At 46.5% G+C, this 27,955-nt stretch overlaps 1 protein-coding gene across 2 annotated transcripts in view; it reads right to left on the bottom strand.

The window, feature by feature from the left end:
- LOC109299181 (cytosolic 5'-nucleotidase 1A-like) overlaps window positions 1–13,676 on the bottom strand; it is a 33,835-nt gene extending 20,159 nt beyond the window's left edge. Inside the window, exon 1 of one of the 2 annotated variants that reach the window (XM_019519746.1) lies at window positions 13,645–13,676. The gene's annotated coding sequence lies outside the window, so the exon portion shown is untranslated. Of the gene's footprint in view, window positions 1–799; window positions 937–13,644 lie in introns of those variants that run through there. The other variant, XM_019519745.1, reaches the window with a different exon arrangement.
- Between the last annotated feature and the right edge of the window lie 14,279 nt (window positions 13,677–27,955).

The raw sequence follows: 27,955 nt of genomic DNA, 5'->3' as shown, positions 1-27,955 counted from the left end.
ACAACAAGCAGGGGAAATTAGCTTGCTTGGCAGTGAAAGGTTTCCTGTAACATTCACCTACACCACGGGTTCTCAAGCTTTTTAGACTCGAGGCACCCCTCGGAAACTGCTAGCTTTTAGCTTTCCCTCATTTAGTGACTCTTTTCTTTTGCAAAGAACTCAGAAAAACCACAGCAGGTCAAAATGTTTTTAACACTATGGATTTGTATTTGAAATCTCTGGGTTTATCAGGTTCACACACCTCACAGTGCTAACACTGCGTGGCGTCCCATGGCAGCCTTGAAAGGGTCTCAAAGTATCTCAAGACGTCACAGCACCGTAGTAGAGACCTACATGATCTACCTGGGTCTCATCACCGAGACTGAAAGCAAAAAAAAGAAATGAAACCAAAACAAGTGGCTCTCACTTCGCCTGCTGGCCACTGAGCTAAAGACAGAACAGCTCTCTTTGTGTCTGAAAATGAACTTCGGGTCTCACAAACATTACACTGGACTCTTGTTTTCCCAGCCTCCCACCCCAAAATAAATCTGACTGCTTCTGTATAACCAAATTTAGCTAATTTCCCAGTTGGTATCCTTACACATACACTTTCCAATCCCATCCTCACCCTCCCAGTGAGTCTTGGGGCTGTCCAGCATGTATCTGGAGACTGAGAAGAGCCCACTGAGGATGTCGTCTGAGAAGGGTGTACAGTGAAAGCAAATGGACCAGCAGGGCAGCTGACACTCCTTTTAGAGCACGCTGTTTTACAAACTGCTACAAGAGAAGCATTCAAGTGCTACGACAAAGCCAAACTTACTGTGTGTGCTCCCTTTGCTCTCCAGGACCACTCTGTCCCTGCAACACCAACAGCAGCAGCATCCAAATCAGTTGAACTTTTAAAAAACAGCCTGCCTTTTATAGTTCCCATCTCTGGCAGGAAACAGAGGCAATGCCTATGCTCAGTGATCCTCCTGAGCATGCTGGGATTTGTAGTTGTTCAACTGCCTGGAATCAGGTCAGACTGTGAGCAAAGAGGAGGATTTAGACTCCACTTCCCAGCTGTGGTGCATAGGATGTGGCTAGGCTGTGTGGGGGCGGTTTTTACTCTTTAGGGTGGATCCCAAGGCCCTTCCCTGATGGTAGGTCTGGAGTGAGCCCGGTAGCTGATGAAAAGGCAGCAGTAAACCGGGAAGGTGGATTAAACAAGGCTGGCTTCTAATTTCCCCCCCTTGGTATGTTTATTCACTCCCTGCAACAGTCTGTAGTTTCTTCTATTTTTGGATTTGGAGCTATTCTTAAGTTACTGTCAGACCTTTCATTTCATGGCACTCCAAAATGTCCATTGTTTTGACCACAATATGTACACAGGCCTGCCCAGAAATGCAAGTCCTTTACAAAACAGACATATGGAAACAGTTAGTTCAGAAACTACCAGGGAAAGGCTGGGGTAGCACAGAGTATTAGAAGAACGCAGAAAAAAATCCCTTCGATATATGAAGACAGGGTTCTTTGGGTAGATGTGATATCTTTTATTAGACCAACTAAATAGTTGGAAAAATGGTTCTTTGAAAGCTTTTGGGCACAAACACCCTTCAGGCATAGGGAGAGTCTCTATGTTATATGAAGATCTTCACGTTTTCCAGAACTTAGAAGTTCTTTTAACATTCTTGGCACTTTTCCTGTCCATTTTCTAAAAACTGTATCAAGCCAGGGTCTGCCTAGCACTCCCCCCTCACTGCTGCAAGGGCAGGGACAGGGGTGTTGCCAGACACATTAGCAATATCAGAGCATATGAAAATGCCACTTGATCTGTAGGTGGGGCACCAAAGAGTGACACAGAACATGCAGGACACACGGATTCATTGCACAAGGATTGTTCGTCAACAAAAAATTTCTACTGTTGCTCATCATAATGGTTCATCCTTATTGCCATTAGCGTAGGCAGTGCTAAATGTAGACAGGGGCTCGGGACAGACATTACACATGAACTAGTTTAAGTGATCAGAACCTGTTTAGACCTGTAACAGAACATACGTCCAGTGCACATAAACTGGTTTCAAAATGGCTGAAGCCAGTTTGAGATCATCCTAGCTGAATGTAGTATCAGACTTAACTGATTGAGCTCAAACCGGTTTACGTAATGTCTATCCCAGACCCCTTCGTGGTTTAACTTAAACCAGAGTCCCCCAGCATCCCGGCATGGTCTACAGCCCTGGGCGGGGCAGTGCTGCCTGCTCCGGCAGAGCAGGGCTCGTCCCACACCTTTGCTCCCTAGCCGCAGCAGGGGTGGGCAGGGGCAGGGGGCTGGCCAGACACCAGCCCCCTTAAGGTGAAGGGGGCAGGGAAGAGGTTTATTCCCTCCTCCCACCCCTGTCCCACCAGCATGGACCACAGCAGGGTCTGACAGGTAACCCCTGCCAGGCATTTCTCTGCTCACTGCTCCAGTGACAGGGGTGTGGCCAGCCCCAGCAGTAGCCTCAAGTGAACTGGCTAGGGAGGAGGTTTAAATTTCCCCCTCCCTTTCCCATCAGCACAGACCCAGGCCAGGGTCTGCCTGGCACTTCCCCCTTGTTCCTGCAGGGGCAGGGACAGGGGTGTTGCCAGACACCAGCCGGCACGGCCCCATGAGGCAGAGAAGGAAGAAAGGGGGCTCATTTGAAAACTGAAAAGTGGTTTGTAAATCCCCTTTGAGGATCAGGCCTGAGAGATTGGAGACAGGTGGTGTTCTGTTCTTGTCCCTGATAGATTTCCGGTACACAGTCATTCTGGTGTGCAGTTGTTGCTTGGTGTCTCCTACGTACCTTCCATCAGGGAGATATGTATTGTATTGTGAAGATATCTCCATACTGGCGATATTGTTAGCAGGTTTTCCATACCTTGTCATGGCACAGCCTTGTTCCATTTGGTGCATTTTGGGCTGCAGGAAGTTGGCTTCTGGTGATGAGGTTAGTGAGGTTCAGTGCTTGTTTGAATTTACAAACAAACCACTTTTCATGGACGAGTCTATGAACTGCACTTCATCAGTCTCCTACGTACAGAAACTCATGGACTCAATATAGACAGTGGAATTCTAAACTACTACAAGTTGACAGACATCTGATTCCCCAGGTACCTCTGCACTTCTATCTGCGCTGCTACCTCCCCTTTTCCCCCTCACCCCAGCCTGTCCTTCACCCCTTGACATTTCCATTTTCACTGGCTGGCTTTCTTGCCTGCACTGTGTGCCAGCCTCTGGCTTCTTTACTATACTTTCCATCCAGGAACAGCACACACCCCAACTGCAGGTGTTTCCTTAGCCTGACAAAGAGTTTTTCAACCCAAAACCTTGCTAAGATATATTTCTCTAACTAGTTAGTTGGTCTACTAAAAGATAGCACATTGACCCAAACAACCTCGTGTGTCAGTGCCATGTCCTTAGACCAACACCCCTAGCACCTGACCGAAGGATGCAGGGCCCTGGGCACATCTAAGCCCCTGGGCTGGGGCTGGCAGGGAGAGTTCTCTGGCAGCTGCTGGAGAAGCAGCTCCTGCAGGAGACAAAAGAAAGTCTCTAATCTGTGACAGTTTGGCTGCCTGAGATGCTGCTGATGCTACTGTGCTGCTTACCAAGTTATTACCTGTTGTTATTTAAAGTGGTGGACCAGGATGAGGCTGTAGGGGAGGAGGAAACCTCACTGGGGCACACTACTGTGTGGTGTAGAGGCCCCAGCACCAGTGAGAGCTAACCTTAACACACAGTCACACGTCACAAGTTTTGCTTGTCAGCCGCTTGAGGTGCAGTTTCCCAGAAACTGCTGCACTTATCTCCTTGAAACTTGTCAGGCTTCATGGCCTCAGCGGGGGCTACTGCTATTTTCATTTGAATCAGGCAAGGAATGACAAAGTTATAGGCAGTTTTGTGCTTCCCCATTATAGCCTATAGGCGAAACTTTGAAACAGCAAAACAGTTTTGATGAAACAAAACAGAACAGTGCTTCAAAATGAAACAAAACTCAAAATGATACACCGTCCCATCAAAACGGTGAAACAGAAGTTGAAATGAAACAGTGCTGTTTCACGCAGCCCTACTAACAACCCTAAAGCACTTTATCCACAAACCCAAATCGCCCATCTGCTAAATGTAAGCTTTGTGCCAGTTACACCTTTTCAGGGGAGAGTTAATTAATCATTTATTCACCAACTAATTTCTGTTTGCTCAGCAGGGGCGATGCGTAGGGGGTGCATGCAGGTACACGTGCACCCCCGAGCATGGCAGCACACCCCCTACAAAAAGGTGCCGCCAACACTGTCAGCAGCGCCTGCGGGTGGTCGCTGCTCACCACCTCCCCCTCCCCACCACCGACACCGCTGGTGGCATCTGTGGGCAGTCAGCAATCCCCACTGGCTGCTGCTGCCGGCAGCATCTATGGATGGTTGCTGACCCCTGGTCGGCACTTGCCACCCCCCCGCCCCTCCAATGCTGACAGTGCCAGCAGCTTCTGCAGCAGCTCCTATTTACTGCCGCCACGCTTCCGCCACCGTTGTGCCCCCCCAGCCACCGGGGGCATGCATCATTCATGTTACTTAGGAACATAGAGCTGGAAGTGACTGCCTGGGTCACTTTGTCCATATCTTTGCTATCACAAGCAAGTATATCATACAATCTCTTTCATAAACTGCATATGCTTAGCTTCAGGCATGTACTTAAGTGCCTTTGTGAAGAGAAGTGTTTTCCTGTTCTGGGACCTCGGTGCTTAGAGTGGTGGTTAACACAGGATTACTCATATTGCTGACACTGGGGTGAATAATGGATGTCAGAAACAGTAGGATGCTTTTAGAATATTTTCTGTATTGAAAGCTTAGATTTAGGGACTGAGACTGAGGTGCAGGCCAGCAATTCACATGTGGGGAGTCACTTGTCATAAACCTTGTACCATTCTTGGTCTATAAACAATCTGTGCTACTCTCATGCTCCCTCCCTTCAGGATTATATCGTTGTTTGCTCAACCTCTGATTCAGCAAAGCTCTTGTTCAAGCTCATTGAAAACAATGGGTCTACTTATACACGTAAAGTTAAGCAGATGTTCTTGTGCCTCAGTGGCTCAGTGCTCTATTAGCAGCAAGTATCACTATGGAGTCTCTTGAAACATCTAGGATTAAACTATGACTGATGCATCTCTGTTGCTTTGAGAGATCTGATTTTTTTCTAGCTGACCTGCTGGAGTCTATTTATGCCTTTTGTGTTTCCCTTTCAAAAACAAAGCAGAAGCCTTTTAACTGAAATGCCATTAGCACAACACAGTGCATTCACCACTGAACAGAAGCAGACCAGTCCAGTCTGCTCAGGCACAGGGCCATTCAGGGCAGACTTTGCTGACCAAGTAGCCGTGATATATACCTGACAGCTATGCAGATATGTCTACTGCTTCATAACAGGGTGAGGCAAAGAAAATTCTTGGGTGGGGTTGCTTTGCTGTGTCATCCAGGTCAGGGAGGCAAAGCAGGGTTTAACTTTTTTTCTTCCAGATTGCATGAACTGAATCATGCCAGGGCTGTTTTCAGGAAATACACAGATACGTCAGGACATACTCTAGGGTTTTTAAAGCACACTTCTTGAGCTTTATTTTTTTCAATGAGCCTGACCTGCTCATCTCTCTCATTACTCAAACCTGTGTTTGTTCCAGAGGCCAGTACAATGCCTTGGCAGTCAAAAAACCTGGGCTGATTTATGCTAGTTGGGGATCTGGATCTGGCATATTTCCATTAATCATTTGCTTTGAGTTTGAAACCTCTTGCATTATTATGTCTAAAAACAGCTCCCCCTTTCCTTGGAGGAAGTTCTCTTTAAACTGGGAGGTTGCTTTGGGGATGCTGGTGCTCCTGGGGCCACTGAAAACACTAAGGTGCTTGTCTGGCGAGTCATTCACACAGTTAGGTTTCAACTGCTTGCCAAATGTGGGGTCAGGAAAGAATTTTCCCCAAGGCAGGTTGGCAAGGACTGCTGTGCTTTGCCTTTTGCTTTGTAGAAGAGAGCGAGCTCTGTTATCTGACCTGGCTTTACCTAACAAATTCCTTGGTATTGCAGAGGCCCATGACGTTGGTCTCCTCTGCTCCCTTCCTGTGGCATGGTGTAGTTTTTTTTAAGCCTGTGGGCTTCCTTCCTAAAGACCTAGATGTTTGTAACTTGTAACCTGGATGCAGCAGGACCGTGATTGGGTGTTTTCCTAGTCTCTTTTGATGTTAGTGTCTATTGTATAGTTGCTTAGGATTGCAAGGTTTTGCAGTTAATGGCTCCAGTGGTCCCTTCCAGTCCCATGTTTCTATATACTCTTAACCCTCATCTCCGCCTGGATTCAGAAAGTGGTAGAGTTAAGAACAGGGTTTATATGTTCTTTCAAATGCTAGACAGATCTATAAAGGACCATGCCGCAGGGGTGGCTGTCACACCCCCTGGTGGCCAAGTGACTCCTGCCCCACATCAGCTCAGCCTCCCTTTTCTACCCCACTTGCCATGTCTTGATGGATATTATCATTCTTAAGAGGGCTCTGGGGCTTCTCGCGCCACCCGCTCTGGGGCTTCTCCCTGCACCCCTTGCTCTGGGGCTGGGGTCAATGCACCCCTGAATGATGTGCCCTCTCTGGTACCAGGGTCCCCATGCTACCATGGAGCCCCTATGAGGCCTCCTCCAACCCCTAATAGCCTCACCCAGTCCTCCGGTGTAACCACCACAACAAAAGCAGTAACACAAGCCAATCGGCTATAACACAAATCTAAGCCTCCTGGCTAAACGTTCTCCAAACCACACCACATCGCTCACCCGTGTAACTAGCCGCTTGTACATCCAGGCCTTTTCCCTTTCCCACATTCAGGGCCGATCTCTTTCCCTTAGTCAGGCAGTACCTCTCCTTCCTGGCTGCCAGCAGAGAGAGAGCACTCACAGTCTTCAGTCTGGGTCTTATAGTGGTCAGCCCTGCCCCTTCCGGTCAGCTGACTCACCAGGTGTGGGTCCTTAGCGCCTCCTGGTTGCCCCTAGCAACCAAGCAACCTAGCAACCTGAGCCCATGCTGCTGCTTTTCAGGTAGCAGGCACCTTAGTGCCCTGCTACAGGCAGCAAGTATGGCCTCCTGCCACCCTCCAGGCCATATCCCTGCCTTGCACGTGTCACTCGGTATCAACTCAGAGGCCCCCCCTTGGCCTCAGGGCAACACTTGGCCACTCAGAGCCTCAAGCCTTTGTTGGGGCTTCAGCCTTTCAAGCCTTAGCCCTTTTAGTTTGGCTGTACCCCTGAGCCGAGGTCCACTACTCCAAACCTTGGCTTCTGGGTCTCATCCCTGTTTTCGTCCTCTCAAACTCCAGGCCCTGGCCCCATCTCTTGCGACAGCCTCCTGGGCTTGCTAACCCAGGCCAGGCTGCTCTTACGTACTTAAAGTAACAGGAGCCTCTGGCTTCCCGTGACAACGTCCTATGTCCTGCTTAGTGCCACTTCACTGATAGTGCTTCTTGCTCATCTTATTTAATCTGTTGCCTTTTTCAGATAACTTTTTCATTCTATGCTGCCAAAGGGGTGTTGGCCCAGAGCAAAGGTTTAACACTCTAGTGTCACAGTGCTCTCCTACACCCTGGGTGCGTCCTACCCAAGATGCTTAATGCACAGAAGACTAATTCTACTGCGCATTTTGCATCTGGCGAAAATAATGCTAATGCATTACCAGATAGACAAGGAACTTTGGGTAAATCTGGTACCTTTTATTAGACTAACTCATATAGTTGGAAAAAATTCTTCTTTACAAGCTTTTGGTTACAAACACCCTTCGTCAAGCTGAGAAAGCTTCCAGCTTTTTCCACCTATTTGAGTAGGTTTAATAAAAGATATCAGTTTTACCTAAAGAACCTTGTCTGCCTGTGTCCTTAGACCAACACAGCTACAACCTATACCCCTTAACATCACAAAAAAACAATTATCTGCACTAGTATGCAGTAACACCGATTACGGTGCATTAAGTTAGTACCTTTTATTATAGGTATTAAACCTAATGCGCCGTAATTATGGTGCATTAATGAACGTGTAGATGTGCCCACAGAGATGCGAGTGAGTTCATAGTATCATAGTACTTAGGGTCAGAAGGGACCTAAACAGATCATCAGGTCCGACCCCCTGCTCTGGGCAGGAATGGGTGATGGGGTCATATCACCCCCCAGCCAGATATCTGTCCAGCCTCCTCTTGAAGACCCCCAAGGTAGGAGAGAGCACCACCTCCCTTGGGTGCCCATTCCAGAGCCTGGCAGCCCTAACTGTAAAGTAATGTCTCCTGATGTCCAGCCTGAACCTTCTCTCTAACAATTCATGGCCGTTATTCCTAGTAATCCCCAGTGGTGCCTGGGGAAGCAGAGCCTGCCCCAGTTCCCGCTGGTACCCCATGGTGAGTTTGTAAAGGGCCACCAGATCCCCTCTCAGCCATCTCTTGTGGAGGCTGAATAGATTCAGGTCCTTCAACCTCTCTTTGTAGGGCCTGCCCCACTGCCCCTTGACCATGCGAGTGGCCCTCTTAATGCTAGTCACATCCCTCTTGAAGTGTGGCATCCAGAACTGGATGCAGTACTCCAACTGCAGCCTGACCAACACCGCATAGAAGGGAAGGATCTCCTCCCTGGACCTGCTTGTGATGCATCTGTAGATGCACGACAAGGTGCGGTTAGCCTTACTGACCGCTTCCTTGCATTGGCAGCTCATGTTGATCCTGGAGCCAACAATGATTCCAAGATCCCTTTCTGCCACTGTGTTGACAAGAAGGGGGTTCCCCAGCCTGTAGGTGTGTTGCTGGTTCCTTCTCCCTAGATGCAGCACCTTGCACTTGTCTGTGTTGAATTCCATCCTCTTCTCATCCACCCACCTCTGTAACCTGTCTAGATCTAGCTGGATTCTGTCCCTCCCCCCCAGCATGCCCACCTCGCCCCACATCTTGGTGTCGTCAGCGAACCTGGACAGCATGCTTTGCACACCCACATCCAGATCACTGATAAAGATGTTGAACAGTACAGGCCCCAAGACTAAGCCCTGGGGGACTCCGTTGCCCACATCCCTCCAGGTCGAAAATGACCCATCCACCACCACTCTCTGGGTGCAACCATCTAGTCAATTTGCCAGCCATCTGACTGTGTAGGCATCAATGCTGCAGTCACCAAGCTTTTTTAAGAGAATGTGGTGAGAAACCATGCCAAAGGCCCTCTTAAAGTCCAGGAAGATGACATCCACCCCGACACCCTCGTCTAGGGACTTTGTGACCTGATCATAAAAAGAAACCAAGTTAGTCAGGCAGGCTGCACTGAATGAACCCATGTTAGTTACCCCTACGCATTACCTCCCCTGCTGGGCCCTTGTCGATGTGCTCCTTCATAATTTTCTCAAAGGTCTTCCCAAGGACTGAGGTAAGACTGACTGGCCTATAATTGCCGGGGTCCTCCTTTCTCCCCTTCTTGTAAATGGGGACCACATTGGCCCTTTTCCAATCCTCTGGTACCTGGTCAGTGCCCCACGAATGCTCATAGAGTCATGCCAGGGGCCCGGCTCTGACCTCCGCCAATTCCCTCAGTACCCTCGGGTGAAGAGCATCTGGACCTACTGATTTAAACATGTCCAGCCCCAACAAAAGTCCCCTAACTAGGTTGTCTCTGACCCTAGGCATGGCGGTGCCTCCATATGGAGTCCGTCCGTAATTCTAGTGGGGGAGATGTTCTGGTCCCTGTTCAGAAATATGGAGGCAAAGAATTCGTTAAAGAGGTCAGCTTTTTTGTTTGCCGCAATCACCAGATTGCCAAGCCTGTCCTGCAGGGGGCCCCATGTTACCTGGTGCCTTCTTACTTCCCATGTATTTGAAAAAGGACTTTTTATTATCCTTAATTCTGGTCACTAGCCCTCGCTCCATCTCTGCCTTGGCCTTCCTAACCGCCTCCCTGCAGTCCCGAGCAATGGAGGTCTAATTCTCCCTGGTGATAGTCCCTTGCTTCCGCTGTTTTTACACCTCCTTTTTTGCCCTCAGGCATCCTTGGATGCCTTTGTCGAGCCATGGGAGCTTCTTAGCACTCCTGTCCCTCTTGGCGCACATTGGGACTGACTCCCTTTGAGCTCGGAGGATCGTCTCCTTGAGGAACAACCACCCGTCTTGGACTCCCATCTCATTGAAGCTCTGAGACCCCAATGCCTCTCCTACTAACCTTTTTAGCTGACAGTAGTCAGCCCTCCTGAAGTCAAGGACCTCTGCCTTGCTGCTGGCTTTCCCCACCCTGCGCTGGACGGTGAATTCCAGCAGGCGATGATCACTGTCGCCCAGGTGGTCGAGTACCCGCAGACCCCTCACCAGGTCGTTGCCTGCTGTTGAAAAGCTTGAGACAGTGAGTGCAGCCAGGCTGGATTACAGAGTACCGGTCTGGTGTTTCAGGATGAGGTTTTCTCCTTGTTGCCTATTTACACTAAGATCTACCTTGGTCATCACTGAAATGCTGTTTCTGAGTTGCTTTACTCATGGAGATCTTAATATTCCTCAACCTGAAAGGAGTCTTGAGCAGAGTCGTTCTTTAATCTTTGTATGATGGCTAGCTCCATATTACAAAGATAAGGGACACGCACACAGACACACACACACAGATTTCCCTAATTTTATGCTGTACATGTGTTCCTGGAAACTGGCGCATAACTCGAATTCTCATAAAAGGAACCCATTTTACAGTGTAACAAATAGGGATACGTTCCAAGACTTTGACTGTACTGACCCCCAGACCCATTTCTACTACTTACAAACATTGTGTTGCGCTGTTCCTGGGGCAGCTGCAGCTCCAGAAGTACAGGCACCAGCTGCCCTGAGCAGTGGCTGCGGGCACTGGTGCTGGATGGCTTCATGGCTCACAGCTCCCAGGGTGCCGGGCTGCAGGAGCATTGCAGCCCGGCCCAGGCACCACCAGCTGGGTCAGCCCCTCAGTCAGATAAGTTTTTTCTTCCTCCACCTATGGCATCACTCCCACAACGCACTGCACAAAGCAGCTGACTCCAGACCTCACATATACTGAAATTTTGGTATAGAAAGGGTCATTGCATATCAGCAAATTCACACATACAAAACCCACATAAAGTGAGGAAAACCTATATTTGTAATATATATTAAAATCCAATAAAATTTTTAATTGCTGCTACCTAAAACTAACTGGTTCATCCTGAAGAAGTATTTTAATATATCTAGTAAACCAATAGTAAGCACAATTTTCCTTTCTTCCATGCCTGTGCTTGTGGGACAGACAAGACAAAGGCATCTTCAAGCTGCCTTTTGCCTTGCATGTTTTCTTGGACTGTGTGGGGGTCCATTTCCCTGGACTGGTTAGGGAAGCTTCAGAGTTGCTCTAATTCCCACTTTGTATCCCATGGCTGCTGGGAAAGAGAGAACAGAGAAATCTAGTTAGCCTGAAGTCAAGTAGAAGGTAAGGTAGATTTGCACCTTATAGATTAACTGAAGTATATATTTATGCATCTCCATAGATGTAGATATGTCTACTTTGGTTAGTTTATAAGGTGCTAATCTACACTACCATAAGGACAGAATAGTCACTTTTCTGTGCCCTTTGGATAAACCCCTAATCCATCCTCTACTAGACTGAATGTAAAGCCTTTATGGAAATCATAGGACAGTGGTCTTCAACCTTTTTAAGGTGAAAATCACTTTTTAAAGTAAAGCAAGGGCAGGTGGGAGCTGCGCTTTGCCTGCTCCCCACCCCCGTGCCTCGCTGCAGCCTTTGAAAGCGGTGTGGTGCCATGTGCATCCCGCTGCTGGGCGGACCAGGCAGCGAGGAGGCACATGGGATTGGGGCTCGAGGCGAAGCTCGCCTGAAGAGGCTGGGGAGCGGAGCAGTTCCCCAGAGCTGGCAGAGCCCACCCAGTGCCTAGCTCTGTCCCAGTCCCATCCTCCGTCCCTGCTCCTGCTTTGCCTCGGGGAGGAGCTGCTACCTGCCCCACATCGCTTTCCCTCCCCACGAGGATGTTGGTGTAGTGAGGAGTGGAGCGCACTCAAGCGGTAACTTACCACCGGTAAATGTCCCGCACTGGCCCCAGTGCTTCCACCATGCTCTGGGTTTCCAGGAAGCCGCAGCCCAGCTCCTCTCCAGGTGGGTGCATGGCATTAAAAAGTTACTGCACAGCAAGATATTTTATTGTGCAAGGCCATGCACATGCGCAGCTTAGCAGGAACCTTGCCTGTCAGCAGGTTGCTTTCTCCCTGGATTTTACACCTGTACATGTTTTTGTGGCCATATGGTGTTTCAGTGATGACTGAGGTACACTTTAGGGTAACTTCCTTTCATGTGCCACAAGAGGAAAACACCTTCAATGAAACACAATATCGCAGTAGTGTAAGATGGGCTGAGTGAGCAAGGCACATGCCCCAGCTGCCACCTAACTGGAGGGGTGCTAGAAGGATGGGGTAGAACGTGCCTCATGTCAGGACTACTTGCTGCAGCCTGCTTCCTTGCTGGCTATCTGCTGCCTTGCCTCGCTCTGCCTGCACTTTCCAGCTCTAGGGAAAAGCAATCAAGGCAAAGACAATGTACAATCCAGGCACAGGCAATGTGTCTCATACAGTGCAAGGCATTCTGGGAACAGTAGTTCTATAGAGCAGCAGTGGAGTTTGCCCTTTGAGAGGGAGGGGGGTGGAGAACTGTCTTCCGTTCTTTGCTGCCAGACTTAGCATTTTTTCTTACCCTTTGGACATAGGCTTCAGTGGCAAAAAAAAATAGGGTGAAGGTTTTCCCCTGGCAGCAGCAAACTCCACTGCCAGTCAAGAGAGTTTTGATTCCTGGAATGCCTTGTACTCCATGAGATTGCCCAGTAGGGGGAAGGAGGGGGAGGGAAGGATGACAGAAGTCTGCCCAGGGCATATTTTTTCCAAGCTATGACTCTCTGGTATTGATGATGCTTCAATCTAGCCTGCCTACAGTCCCCATCCCAAGCTGTGCAGCTCATTCTCATCTTTTTACATAGGAGAGCAGAGCAGAACCACATAATGTTCTACAGCATGCAGTGTGACTTGATGCTGTCTTTTGGACTTTAATAACCCTTTATAGCACACGTCAGAGAGATGACAGCTCCCTGATGTAGAATATTTTTTTGTGATAGTGGTATGATTTGATGGGTGAGGAATGAGAGGAGGAAAACCTGATCCTGTCACATTGATAGGAGAGTGTCTTGGGCCCAGCAAGGGATCAAATATTAATAAGCCCCTTGCTCACTGTTATGAACTTTAACCAGTTCATTTGAGCTCTTGTGTCTGTAATCCCTGGCTGACTCTCATGGTAATGACTGCCTGTGACAGGGCAATAAGTATACCCTGTCACAAAAAGCCAAAGGAACAGCACGGAAAGAGAAACTTGCCATGGCAGTGAGACTGGATGGAGGAAAAGCTGGGCAGGAGTCCCTGGATGACAATTAAAATGACCAGCTGGAGGAGATGGCAGGGCAGCAAATAGGGAGCTATATCCAGATCCCCAGCTCATCCTGCTGGAAGTTAAAACCCGGGACAGTCAAATGATTATTTTCCCCAGTGAGGAGAGCAGCATGAATAAGGGCTCGTGGAATTGCACAGAGATGCAGTGTTTTGCTTGACTGACTGGAGATCAGCAGAGCATTCCATCTTAGATAGACTTACCTGAGAGCAGGGATGAAGAAAAGCTGACGGTGCTCGAGGCCAGTGAGTGCGAGCCCAGTACCTGGAAAAAGAAAAAGATGATGATTGAGCGAGTGAGTTCAGAGATGCTGGGCTCTGGCCCATGATATTCCTTCCCTTGGCGGGGGTGGGATGGGATTGTGTGACTTTATATTTGGGACTTGTGGGGCAGAGAACTTGATAGGAAGCCCCATAGCAGAGGACCTGTTGCCTGGACATAAAGTAAGGCAGTATATTTATATATGACCCCTGTAAGGAAGAGTTAATGAGATAGGAAATGTGCAATTGATTTGCACTGAAACATTTGGAGTGGTAAGGACAAGGTAAGGGGATGGTTGGGCCTTGTGAATCCTGCTAAGTTGCAGGATTTAGCATCAGATGTACCTCGCAAGATTATATCTTCCTTTGGTTCTTTTCTTTTCATACAAGGCGTGGCAGAAACACACAAAGGGGACTATTAGAGGAACTGCATCTTTGATTTTCATGGCACGGTGAGATCTTCCACACTGTCATTAAACCCACTGTACTTAAGTCACAGGAAAGTAAGGCAAATTAGTTAAACTGCTCAAAATATTGAAATATTAAATAAGGCTTTCATTGTTACAAATGTTATTCCTGCTCCATTAGTTGTATGAAGCCTTTTATGGAGAAATACTTAGACAATCTTTCAGGTGAAATTAAAAATGACACCAACCAAACAGAGAAAATTGAATTTAGATAGTTTGAAACTGTTCATGTTGCTATTTTTAGTTAGAGTCTGCAGTCTTTTAAGACAAAATGAGAGTCATATAAAAGCAGAGAGGAAAGAACAGCAAAAATAGAAAATGCTGTTTCTATTTCTGGTGCTGATTTTTTTCCATTGCAACTTCTCTTTCGGAGAGGCACAGGCCCAGCATATAATATAATCAAGTACCTGATCAAGACCTGACAAACTTTTATGCAACCTGACTGTAGCGAGACCCAACCAAGCCCCACACTTACTGGGGCATTGACTGCTGGCATGATCTGCAAGCAGTGGACTCGCAGCCTGTCCAGAGGAAAAGTGACAAGCCTGCGGGACAACACTTCCTTTCATCGCTGACCCTTCTGCCTAACAACCAAATCCAGATGCCTAGTGAGACCAGGTACCTACTCTGATCACTGACAGAACATTCGAGTGGAAAGGGGTGAGGTATAGGGGAGGTGGAGCCCCACAGAAGACTCTTGGACAAGGTGACACACACCATCTCAGTGAACCCTAGATTGTCAGGTACCACCTCCTGACATCTTCTTTAGTTATACCAAGTCATGGCAGGAAAGATACAAAAACAAGGGAAGTAGACACTCATTGAGCATGCAGCACCTGGGCCTAACCCCGGTATAGCCACTTGGCCTGGGTCCCTCTACACCGATCCTGGTATGACATTGCTTTTATTTGTGCCATGATAGACAAAACACGAAACTTGGTGCCATGATAGACAAAAGGTGAAAGACAGAAAAGTGAAGAAGTTTGGTGGGGAAAAGAAATGAGATAGAAGGGAGAAGAAGATGGGAAGAACCGGAGTCCAATGTCTGTTTAGGTTTTTGTCAAAACTGGGGTAGGTGGCAATGTGAGCTGACTTTCTTTCTCCCACTTGGCCTGGGGATGATGACTTTCAAGATTAGTATGATGGAAGCCCAATGGTGTCATGGTGGAGCCAGGGAGATGATGTGGGTGATGGCAGCCATGGTGAAAATTGTTTCTTTGAGTCTGTCCATTCAGTGCCTCCGATAAATAATGTCCACCAAGGGGTGGCAGCCTCATTCCATTGACACTAATTAATCAATTCACAACCTGACACTTCTGCACACAAAACTCTTTCTGCCATTTTTTAAACTCCTTCAACCTGCTGTTATGCCAGTCTATGGCTTTACCACAGGCCTTCTGGACTTTATCACAGTTGTTCTAACCTAATCCAGTTTGTGCCACTCCAATATTTATAAACAATTTTATGGAGAGGCACTCAGGAGAGGTCCCAGAAAACTGGAAGAGGGCCAATGTTGTGCCCATCTTCAAGAAGGGGAGGAGAGAGGACCCAGGGAACTATAAGCTGATCAGCCTGACCTCAATCCCAGGAAAAATCCTCAAACAATTTCTCAAGGAGTCCGTATGCAATAAGCTAGTAGAAGGCAAAATTCTGAATAACAGTCAGCATGGTTTTGTCCTGGGTAGGTGATGTCTGACTAACCTCATCTCCCTCTACAACCAGGTTACTCACCACCTGGATAAGGGAGATGAGGTCAGCGTAATTTACTTGGACTTTAGGAAGGCCTTTGACTTGGTGTCCCATGAGGCTCTTAAGATAAAACTAGGGAACTATGGACTCAACAATTCAATGGTCAGATGGGTGGGAAACTGGCTGTGCGCTTGGACCCAAAGAGTACTAATAGACGAATCTGTCAACCTGGTGGAAGGTAGCTAGTGAGGTCCCCCAGGGTTCAGGACTTGGACCAGTGCTTTTCAACATCTTCATTAAGGATAGAGATGTGGGGGTAAGTTTGCATACTGGGAAAGTTTGCTGATGACACTAAGCTGTGGGGAAGTGCAGCCATGCTTCAGGGTAGGCTGACGATCCAGGTGGACCTAGACAGGTTAGTTAAATGGGCGGACCAGAACCAGATGTTGTTCAACACTAACAAGTATATAGTGCTCCATCTGGGGAGGAAAAATCTGCAACAAATTTACAGGCTCAGTGGTGCTATGCTAGCACCATGTCCAAAGGGACCTGGAGGTCATAACTGACCATAAAATTAATATGAGCCACCAGCGTAATGCTACCGTTAGCAGAGCAAACAACATGCTGGCATGCATCAACTGAGGCATCTCAAGCAAAACTTAAGGAAGTTATTCTCTCACTCTACATGGCACTGGTGAGGCTGCAGCCGGAGTACTGCATCCGGTTCTGGGCACCGCACTTTAAGAAGGAAGTGGAGAAACTTGAGAGAGTCCAGATAAGAGCCACTCATAAGATTAGAGGCCTGAAGAGCAGGGCATATGAGGAAAAGCTGACAGATATGGAACTGTTCAGCCTAGAAAAGAGAAGACTTTGGGGGGATTTGGTGACAGCTTACAAATATATCAGGGGAGAGCATCAAGAGCTAAGCAAACAACTACTCACCAAAGCGCGCCAGGGAAAAACCAGGAGCAACGGTCATAAACTCCTAGAAGAAGGTTTCAGACTGGTTATAGGGAAAAACTTCTTCACAGTTCGTGTGACCAGACTCTGGGATAGACTCCCAGCAGGGGTGGTGCAGGCACCTACGCTGGAGATCTTCAAAAGGAGACTGGACGCACACCTTGCTGGGGTTATTTGGCTCCAGCAGTCTTTCCTGCCCAGAGCAGGGGGGCTGCAGCTGATAATCTCACAAGGTCCCTTTCAGCCCTAAACTTCTGTGGATCTGTGTATTTGAAATAAACTCAATTAGACATTTATTTCTACGTGCAGCACGTCTTGAGTCTCAGGAAGATTTTCCTGTGGTACATATAGGGCCATATCTTGTGATTTACTAAGAGGCACACCAGTGAAGATGGTATAAGATGCAAAGATACCAAACCTACTTAAAAATGGGCCAATCCGGCAGGCTATTAGCTGTTTGGTGAACTGCCAAGAGAAGGCCTTGGGTCCTGAGTGATATTTACCCTGAATCTAAAACATAGGGAGGTTCAGTGGCTGTAGGTGGTCATTTCTAGAGGTGATTATTCCATCCTCATTTCAGCCCTTGGCAACTGCACTTTGTGTAGTTTCTGTGACGACACATTTACTGGCAGTCTAGTATTCAGGTGTCTGAAACACTGGACTGCACACAGACAGGTGTTGTCCTTGTATACAAAAGGGGACAAAGCTGGAGCACAAGTTGTTACGCAAGCCAGATTGTGCTCATAATTGGCTTCTTTGATAAGCTGATATGAGAAATGCAGGTCTGTGAAAATGCAAATGTGTAGCAGTGAGAACCAGAGGGAATGGGAGACAACAGGCTCTGAAATCCATAGCTCAAGCCTGTTGCAGGACATGACAGAGAACTATCACATCAGCTTGACTTACTCTGTTTGGGCCAGGAAAACATATCTAAACTTGGGACACAGCTGTTCTGCCCATAGCACCCCTGAAGTAGGGGAAAACCTTCAGCAGGTTTGCCGCTGTGAAATTTTCTACATCCTACCTGATAACTTGCTGTCCAAAGTTTTAGTGAACTCCATGGTTATTATGATATAGAGTTAATGATTAGAGTCCTGTTTGCAATAGGCTGTTTTCTCTAACACTATACAATTCAGTGAGGCATTTGTCATTTGATATACAGAATAAAGTTGACAGAGAAAGGAAACGCCCTCCTTTAAGATAATGCATAAGTCTGATATGATATTAGGTCATTGCATTTTGTTGTTGCTGCTGCTGCTGTTGCATTTTGCTCAGTATCTTTATGAGCTGTGCGAGTAAGCTTGTGTGGCAGCAGAAGGACAAGGAGGATCAGATGAACTGATTCTGATGGTATCAGACCTGAGGAGTGCAACACCTTAAAAGTACGATCAAACTCCACACCCTTAACCTTGACTCAGAAAAGAGGATTTAAAAAGAAAAAGCTAATTGTGAGCACATGTTGCTTTTCTAAGGAAAGTCCTGAAGGAATAAGCTTCCACACTGGACTCATCTTGCTGTCCCTTTTTGTGCAAAGTGGATGGATCAGGGAGACCAGACAGATCTGGCCCACAGTCAGGCTCCCATCAACAGTCAATGTAGGAATTCAGCCCAAAATTTACCACAGCTCCAACTTCTTCCAGCAGAAGGAATTGTGGACAAATACTGACTGCAGGGCTGCTGCCAATAATTCCCGCCCCCAAATTTTTTCCACTGAGAAGAAGCATGTAGCAAGCAGCTGTCACAGAAGGCAGAGGAGTTGGGTGGGAAGAAGTACAGAGTAGAAGTACAGAGTAGATGGGTAGAAGGAGCATTACATGGTTGGGAGGAACATTACATAGTGAAATAAATTAAGCTTCCTACTTTAGATGTCCCTGATGCAAACAGCACAGTGAAGAGACATGTGGCTTCCAGCTTCTTAAACCTGGTAGCTTGTTCCCATACACAGTGCCTGATTTTTATTTTTATTTTTTGCTTCCTGGTGCAACTGGGAGTTCCCTCAGTTGCTGCCTTCTTTTTTGTGTGTGTGCAGGTGAATAGTTTAAAGCCTGAGGTGGGGCCTCCCATAGCTGTTCCAATCATTTTGGTTTCTCAGCTAATAAAGAAGAATTTCCTGTTTGGGCTCTAATGTACAGAGAAAGGAGCTGATCCCCACTGCTAACTGCACCACCACTGTAGACTGGAGTCTCCCACGATAATATTCTCTTTTCAGGTTCAGAGGTAGGGAGAGGAGACCCTACAGTCAGGGAGAGTGGGGTTATCTACCACCGAGGAGGGAAGACAAGAAGCTGGAAACAGGTAAGTAGTTTCCTTCCCCGTATAGAGCCCCAAATTGCTTATGTGGTACAACATGACGAGCCAGATTCCACTCTGAGTGTTGAATTTTGTCCAAACAGTAACTGGAGTCTGGCCATGAGGTCTGATGCATCTCCTTAAGTGATAATGGGTGTCTGTCTTCTTTGATATCCCAGAATAAAGCCAACCTTTATCCCATGTGATTGGCCCTGTGCCCTGGGGCTTGCGTAACTCATTCGTATGCTTGTTTCCTATCCATTAGGGCAGTGATTCCCAACCAGGGTACCGTGCAACTTGGGGTGCCTTGAGATCTTTTCAAATTTGCAGCATAAAATGTTTGCAAACATGATTCACAAGATGAACCCAGAGATTTCAAATAGAAATCCATAGGGGTGGTCTTTCTGCATTCTCTACAATAGAAAAAATGGTTCTGCTATTTTTCTGAAGTAAAAAAAAAAGAGTTAAAACTAAGAGCTGGCAGTAACTGAGGGGTGCCTTGAGTCTATCCAGGCATACCTTGGGTCAAAAAAAGGTTGAGAACCAACTGCTTTAGGGGATAGCTTGAGGGACTTCTTGGCAACTGGAGTTTTGTTAGCTTTAGCTCTGTCACAGCAAGCTGTGAGATAAGCTGAGTTGTTTACTGCCCAACATGGAGGTCAGAAAAATGTTCTCTCTATTAGTTCTGTCTCCAATCAAATGCATTGCACAGTGGAGTAGAAGAGGCAAGTTGAGGAGGTACAGAGGTGAAATGACTCTGAAGTCACATTTGGACTCTTATCTTGCTGGGATCCTTTGTCCCTCGCTGACTTCCTGCCCCTGGGGTGGGGGGCTGGATTCAATGATCTTGTGAGGTCCCTTCCAGCCCTAATGACTATGAAATCTTTGAATACAACTAGTGCTTGCTAATGTAATGCTTGCTGTTCTGATCATCCCATACAGGCAATGTACAGCAGGGAAAACCCTGCTGAACTACAGACCTCTCTTGCGTAGGAAAGGCAACAGCTACTCAGTGCAGAAGACTCTGCCGAGGGCCAGGGAAGGGCATTTTTGGGTAAGAAGGTTGGTTCTAATCCTGACTTCAGTGAAAAATGTGGAGCATCCATGTCCAGTTGATAGGATTTTGCTGTTGAAGGTTCCATCCCAAACACCCGCCACCTCCAGGATTAGGGAATTGCACATTTGGTAAAGGCTAATGTGGGAGACAAGGAATGTGCATTAGAAAGCAAGGTGTGTTTGCCTGGGATGGGAGGGAAACACTACCTTATTGATCAGCGGCAGGGGGAGCAGTAAGGTATGCTCTGGAATTTAGAGGGGTTTTGGGGAGGGTTGTTTCATTGTACTTCCTTATTGCAATATTTTACTTGGTTTCTATGGTAAGCTACCCTGAGCCTTTTTTGGGGTAGGGTGGCACATCCACCTAATAAATAATAGTGAAGGACTATATGATTGGTCATTTTTGGGGAATACTTAAGAATATTTGGTGTGGCACAATGCTCTGTTTCACTCAGTATTTTAAACACAATGGGGCCACGTGCTACTGTAAATCAACATCATTACAGATTGGAGCTACACAGTATTTTACTGGTGGTAGATCTGGCCTAGTCAGTGTGAGTATTCTGGGCTGGTCAGTGGTACACAGCACACAAATCAGGAAGTGGGGAACGAGTGCAAAGAGACGTACAGCTCAAATAAGCCACTTGATGTTTGCTTTGTGTCATCTGACCACGGCACTAATATTTTTCCAGCACCTAGAAATCTTCCTTTCCCTACTTTCACCTGCCGAAGAGTTAGGGAACAGTGTAGGAATGGCTGTGGTAGTTTGTTCCCCTGAACATCCCCTGTAGGCAAGAGAGATCACTCAGGGGCCCATGAAACTAGTACTAAAGCTGCTTTGTATTGCCAAAATGGCACAAATCAGTTGGCAGGTGCAGAAGAGTGGAGGGCTTTACATGGAAAATTAAATCCCATGATGGTGAACAGGGCTTGATTTAGCTAATTTTGTGATGTGATATGATTCATTAGGCCATAACACAGTGCACAGCCTAGCAGACACACTGCAGTCACTAGAGCAGCTTGGAAAAGAAGTCATCATCTATTATTTATTTCCTCTCCTTTCCCCATTGTGAAGTGTCTGTGAACAAATTGCAAATTTCTTCAGTTTATTCATTATTACACTGATTCACTGAGTAATTACTCCAAGGAAGTTTTGTTCTATAACCCATTCATGAATGGTTTTGTAGCAGATATTCAGCCTTCAAATTCACAATTTTCTGACTGGACAAACCACCAACCTGCTATATTCCTGTCCTGTGCAAATATGCAGAATTATGGATTTCAGTCTGAGAGCTCTATATTCTGAACTATTTGCTTAATGGTGTCTGGTACACAAGCATTTATTCCACCATCACTGTTAATTATTTGTATTCCAGAGGCCCCAGGTGAGATTCAGACCCAGTAGTTCAAGGTGCTGTAGAGTCACAAAAGATGATATGGATCCAGTCCTGCAGAGTCTAGAATCTAAACAGAAATCTGCTAACTGGTGGGAGAATGATTGTGTCTGCATCAGAGGTGCAGAAGTTGTGTGACTTGCCTAAGATCACACAGGAAGTCTGTGATAGAGCTGACAACTGATCATATATCTGCTGAATCAGAATTACCCAACCAGCCCATATACTCATTTGATAAAAAAGAAAGGTTTGCAACTTCTTCTGAAAGGAGTTGAAATAATGATAAGGGCAGATCATACTCTGCAACATCCAGCCATCTCAAGTTACTTTTTGAGTGGCTGCTACCTAGCTGCAGGCTGGTAAATTTTTCATATAGGAAGGAATCATCCTTGTTGGGTTGATGCTTCCTTGCTCAAACTTGCCATTCTCCTGCTTGGATAGGTTAGCAGATACTACCTCTAAGCCAGACCTACTGCTAGTCTAAGCCAGCATAGCTCTGTGAAGGTCCATCAGAGATCTACATTGATTTACGCAGGCAGAGGATCAGGTACAGTGTAAGTTGTTCAGAAGGTCCGTCACTTTGTACTCTGGTTTGGAGAAGGAGAGCAGCCGCTTTCTTCATACCTACCTGCACCTGCACTATGTGTGGGACCTGAGGTTTTGGTGGGTACCCCTCAGTGTGAATCTGGAATCCACTCTGACGGCCTAGGTATAAAAAGTTCTTCCCCCATTGCTGAAATGGGCCTGTTTCCATGTGGCTTGCTTGGTTCCCACACTTGACTTCCATGTGGTCTGCTGTGAAACACTGCTGGAAATGCTGCAGCTAAAGCAGATGGTCGCAACTGGGTATTAGTTTCTCCCAGACGCAGAGATACCTTTCTCCCCAGTCCAATTTCATTTAAGCAAGATAGAAGGGTGTACTGGTACCTCATAAATCCTGAAGACTTACTACTACCTGATCATGGTACAGGCTGTAATCAGGAGAGCAGAATCTCTGTTAGCTTTGTCTTACAGAAGTGTTCGATAATAATTCAGTGCAAAACACTAGGGAAGATACTTCTATTAGCTGATGGAAGTACCTGACTGAAGTCAGTGGTGGCTATTCGCATGTCATAGGAGAACTGGGCTCCTGGGGTTTGAAGCTTAAGGAGTGAGCACAGGGAAGTAAAATGTGTCTGTGATTTTTTTTCCTTTTTTTATTTGAATGGGAATTCAGGAAAGTGAACAGTCTGCACAAAGGCAAAACCCTATCTGTTAAGCGAACACATCTTGATTTCAATAGGGCTGCATGTGAATAACTGAACAGAATATGGTCATACAGCTCGTAATGTATATCACATAGGCACTGGCTCTCTTCTGGTGCTAATTTACACAGCACTGTTCAAATGAATGTCATGCTAACAGATGCCAGCTGATGATCTGTCCCTGTACGGGTCAGAATTCTTGCCATTTGTTTTGATGATGCCATGCTAATGAGGGGGACAAAGAGAAGAACTTATAAAACTAAGCCTAGTGTCTCTTAGCTAAATTACCATTGTACTCATGCAATTGTGGTTTTGAAAGAAAAACTGGACTTTTGCTGTTTTGAGGTTTTATTAGAAATTAGTAAACAAGAAAGCAAAATCATTTTGACTTCTTGCTAAGGCTAATTGCTGGCTTCTGTTAAACTACAAATTAAGCAACATAGTTATCAAATTAAGGTTAAGGTTGACATGGAGACAGGAAGTGAATGAAATAGGAGTGAAATTTAATTTAGTCATCAATAGATCACATCATCAAACTGAAACAGATGGTAGTCAAATCAAGTCCATTTCCTAACTTTCTGCACAACTTAAACGGGTCTTACCTCTCAGCCCCTGAAGGGGAAACCAGACTTCTATAGAGTTATTATATCCTTATCCTTAGTGGGTTATTCTGTTGGCTGTCTTCATGACCTAATTTTCCTAATTTTGACACAGACTGGTCAGCAGTGCTGTTTCTCTCCTTTTAGAGTGGTTCTGCTAATGTGCTTTTAGAAGCCTGAATAATGGCATGATGTGATCTACTGTAGCACTGGCTTAGATTAAGCGTTGGGACATTCATGGCTGGCTTCTTGTTGACATAACTTCATTCATCTCTGCTAACAGTTCAGACACATGCATCCTACCTCAAAAGTGTGCGTGTGAGAAGTAATAATGGGGGAAGAAGGGGTGTCCTTGCCCAGTAACAAAGTAAGAAGAAAAGGATGTTTACTCTTCAGCCTGTGTGATCTTCAGTGTTATAATGATAGATGCTGGGGGTTAGGCTAGATGACCTTCTGAGGTCCCTTCCAGCCCTACTATCCTATGATACTGTGCTGTTCTCTTTGCCTAGTAACTCATACTGAAGAGTTTCTGTAGGCATCTGGCAGACCAGGGTGGTATAGCCTTGGTGGTCTGAGTCACTTCTTTCCCTAGGACCAGACTTGGACAGGGAGAGTGACAACCTTTCTTGATATGGTGGTGGCTCAAGGAGCACACTTACCACCCTATCTGTTTTATCTTAACCTTTGAGAGTGTGATTACTCGATCCTATGGTTGTTCTCTGAAGGTTTTCCAAGCAAAGTAGAGTACATGGCTTGGACTCCAGGAATGTGGCCTGTTCTGGGGGAAGGGGCAGACGGGCTAGGAAAGGGTGACCCTTGGACCATCTGGAAAGTCTTCCTTTCAGATGGCACTCCTAGTATTATCTATTGTTAGATCACAAGTGCTACAAATATATAAACAGAATGGGATAAACAGGAAGCAGCTCCATAGAAACCATCTCAGCCACCTTCCTACTCTGGAGGGTGCAGGGTGGCTCTGCATTTGCTAGTCACTGACTCATTCATGCCTGTGCCTGAAGGCAAAAGGGGAATTACAGCCATTGTCAATCTCACATACTCTTGGCAGTTCTTTAATCTGCTTGCAGGCTGTTTGCTATTGTTTCTCTTTTACCAAAAAAAGACTTGGTGAACCAGTTGGCAGTGTCTTAACTGGATGGGGGGTCATTTGCTTTCATCAACAAGCATGGGAGACAGGTTTTCTGTACATCATAGTAATACAAATTCCATACAGCTAAAGAAAAGATAAGAGCGTACACCTGCTGAGCCCTGCTTTCATGGGCCTATGCTGCTTAATACAACTTGAGGATCTGGTCCATGGGGGTTAATGGAGCCTGCGGGCTAGAGAAGAAACTGGGAGGGGAACAGTATCAAAAGCCAGGTCTCTGCATTGTTAAATAATTAGACTGTCAGGGAGTCTCCCTCAGGAGGTGCCTTCAGGGTATTTGCTGCTGCCCTCCAGCGACAGCTGATAAACCAGGAGCGTTGCCATGCAATTAGCAATCAGTGGGAAGGAGATGCTGATCATACCTGTTCTCCACCTTTGTGTGTACACACGCCAAAACATTAATCTGAGTACACACACACCTTCTGGGCTGACTAGCATTCCTGGGTGACCTGCTGGGCATAAAATGATGTGTTTGCTGGAGCAAGCATGCTCCTGAGATTATAGTATTCTTAGAGAAGTTGGGCAATGTCTTCTTTAGAAGGAATGTAGAAAATAATAGCAATGGTGGAGCCAGCAGACTTCAGATTCGGTCCTGCCTATGCACATCAAACCTGTTCAGCAGCAAAATATTTGTGATTGGATGGCACTTTTAGAACGATCAAAGGTATCAATCACCAGTTCCCTACCTATCTCCCATCTTCCCCTCTTTCTGCCTAAATGTCCCTTGCAGTCTTCACTGCACACATTTTCTCTCTTCATTTCCTATCCTAAACTGTCTCTCATCTGCTTTCGGTGCTTGGTTTCCCAACTGCTCTAGCACTATGAATAGTGAATCTCTATCTGAAAAACATGGAGGCAGTGCTCACAGCAGGCGCAACCACAAGCAGGCGACAACTCTGTTCGGATGTACAACCAGGCAGCAGAGCCCATGTGGATTTCTCTAGCTCTGGCAGTGGGACAAGCCAATGAAGCATGGATCAGAAATCAGAGAGATCCCAGATAAATGTCCAATCAGAACAGTATGGGCCTGAGGAGTAGGGGGCGGGAATATATCATCTCAGAACTATCATACGACACTTGCACATTGTTTCATTTCACAGTCATTAATGTTATGAGGAAGGATGATCTTAGGGTTGAAAAACTAGGCCTAGATCATAGGAAAGTAGGGTATGGAAGGAACCTCATGAGGTCGTCTAGTCCAGCTCCCTGTTCAGGGCAGGATCTCTAGATCTCTGCCACAGACTTCCAAGGCAATCATTGGAAAATCACTCAATCTCTCTCTGTTTATGTTCCCCTTCTGTAACATGGGGATAAAAATAGTTCCTTTGTCTGCCTGTGCTCTTTGGGGGTATAATCCAAAGTCTATTGTAGTTAATGACAACATTCTCACTAACTTCAATGGGCTTTGGATCAGACACAAGGGCAGGGACTGGCTCTTAATATATGTCTATACAATGCCTAACATAATAGGGCTTTGTATTCCTTTGGGCCCTCTAGGAATTATTATACTGAAATTAAAATAATAATAGCCTTGAATGTAATGAAATCATTAGTTAAGGTTTGTGAATCGCTTTGAAGGCACAATAGTTCTGTGTGCATTTATTACCATTATGAAATATTCTTAACAAAAGCTCAGCTAAGGGAAGTGTAAAGGTAATTTCTCATTAAGATGAGGCTGTGCATGTTACTTGTCCCTGTGCTGAGTAGCAGAGTGTGGCAGACAATATTCAGTTGCATTTGCTAATTAAACAGAGACTTACTCGCATTCAATTTGAGTGGCTGCTGGGAGCCAAGGTAAATAGGCTTATACTTTGCAGTGTTTGTCATACCAATCTGGCCCAGCATTTATGGATACAATTCCTTGGGAGGTGCTTCTCCTGCATTGCCTTGATTATTGAATGGCCAGCAGCCAACATGCCTACTCTGAGGGAAGGTCCTTGCCTATTGTGCAGACATAATAAAACCACCTCAGTCTATTCATCAGTAGATTTCAAAGTGCTTTGCAAAGGAGGTTAATACCACTGCTCCACGTCACCAAAGGGGAACTGAGGCACAGAAAAAGGAAGCAACTTAGCTGAGGTGGGACCCAGAGAGTAGTAGTTGATAGAACCGACTCAAAACGGCACTCAGTGACCAGTGGTGTCCCCCAAGGCTCTGTTCTCAGACCTGTACTCCTTAATGTCTTCATAAATGATCTGGACACTGGTGTCAGAAGCAGACTGGCTACGTTTGCTAACAACACCAAACTCTGGGGAAGAATGTCTATGCTTGAGGATAGGCTGGTGATCCAGGCTGACCTTGATAGGCTTGCAAAGTGGGTGGATGAAAATCTGATGGCATTCAATACGGAGAAATGCAAGGTGCTTCACCTCATGGGGAAAAAAACCCATATCACACCTATAGCCTCAGCAGTGATACACTCACTAGCACCATGACTGAAAGAGACTTGGGGGTCATGATTGACCACAAAATGAACATAAACCACCAATGCTGGCAAAGCGAACAAAACTCTGGCTTGCATCTACTGATGCATCTCAAGCAAAACCCCGGATGTCATCCTCCTGCTGTACTCGGCATTGGTGAGGCTGCAGCTGGAGTACTGCATCCAATTCTGGGCTCCACAATTCAAGAAGGACATGGAGAAGCTTGAAAGAGTCCAGAGGACAGCCATGCACATGATCAGAGGGCAAGAGAACAGACCTTATGAAGACAGGCTTCAAGCTAGGGGACTCTTCAGCCTGGAGAAGCGTAGGCTCGGGGGTGACTTCATAGCAGCCTATAAGTACATAAGGGGTGTGCATCAGGATCTGGGGGAATGCCTGTTCACCAGAGCGCCCCAAGGGATGACAAGGTCCAACGGTCACAAACTCCTGCAAGACCATTTTAGGCTGGACATAAGGAAAAGCTTCTTTACTGTCCAAGGCCCCGAGGCCTGGAATAGACACCCCCTCAGAGGTGATGCAAGCACCTACTCTGGACACTTTTAAGAAACATGTGGATGCTTATCTTGCTGGAATCCTTTGACCCTATCTGACTTCCTGCCTTTTGGGCAGGGGGCTGGACCCAATGATCTCCCGAGGTCCCTTCCAGCACTAACGTCTATGAAATCTATGAAATATCACCCACCAAACCCATGGTAGAACCAAGAATTGGACCTAAGTCTTCTGAGTGCTGATCCTGTTCCCTGCCCACTAGGATACACTCAAAAGGTCCTTGTGTGACGACTGGCACTCTAACATAGTTATTTCTGCCCCTACCACACTCCATTTACTTCTTGCTTGGGCAGTATGGGTCAACATATGACCTTTTTGCACAGTTAAGCAGTTATTTACATGGCTGATTCAGCGAAGAGACAGTGCATATGTGTCGAGCGAGGGGTTGGGAGAGCTGA

The sequence above is a fragment of the Gavialis gangeticus genome, unplaced genomic scaffold, assembly GCF_001723915.1.
Source record: "Gavialis gangeticus isolate Ggan-Ray unplaced genomic scaffold, GavGan_comp1, whole genome shotgun sequence".
In the NCBI taxonomy this organism is placed as follows: Eukaryota; Metazoa; Chordata; order Crocodylia; family Gavialidae; genus Gavialis; species Gavialis gangeticus.
This window is presented reverse-complemented; position numbering and strand designations above follow the sequence as displayed.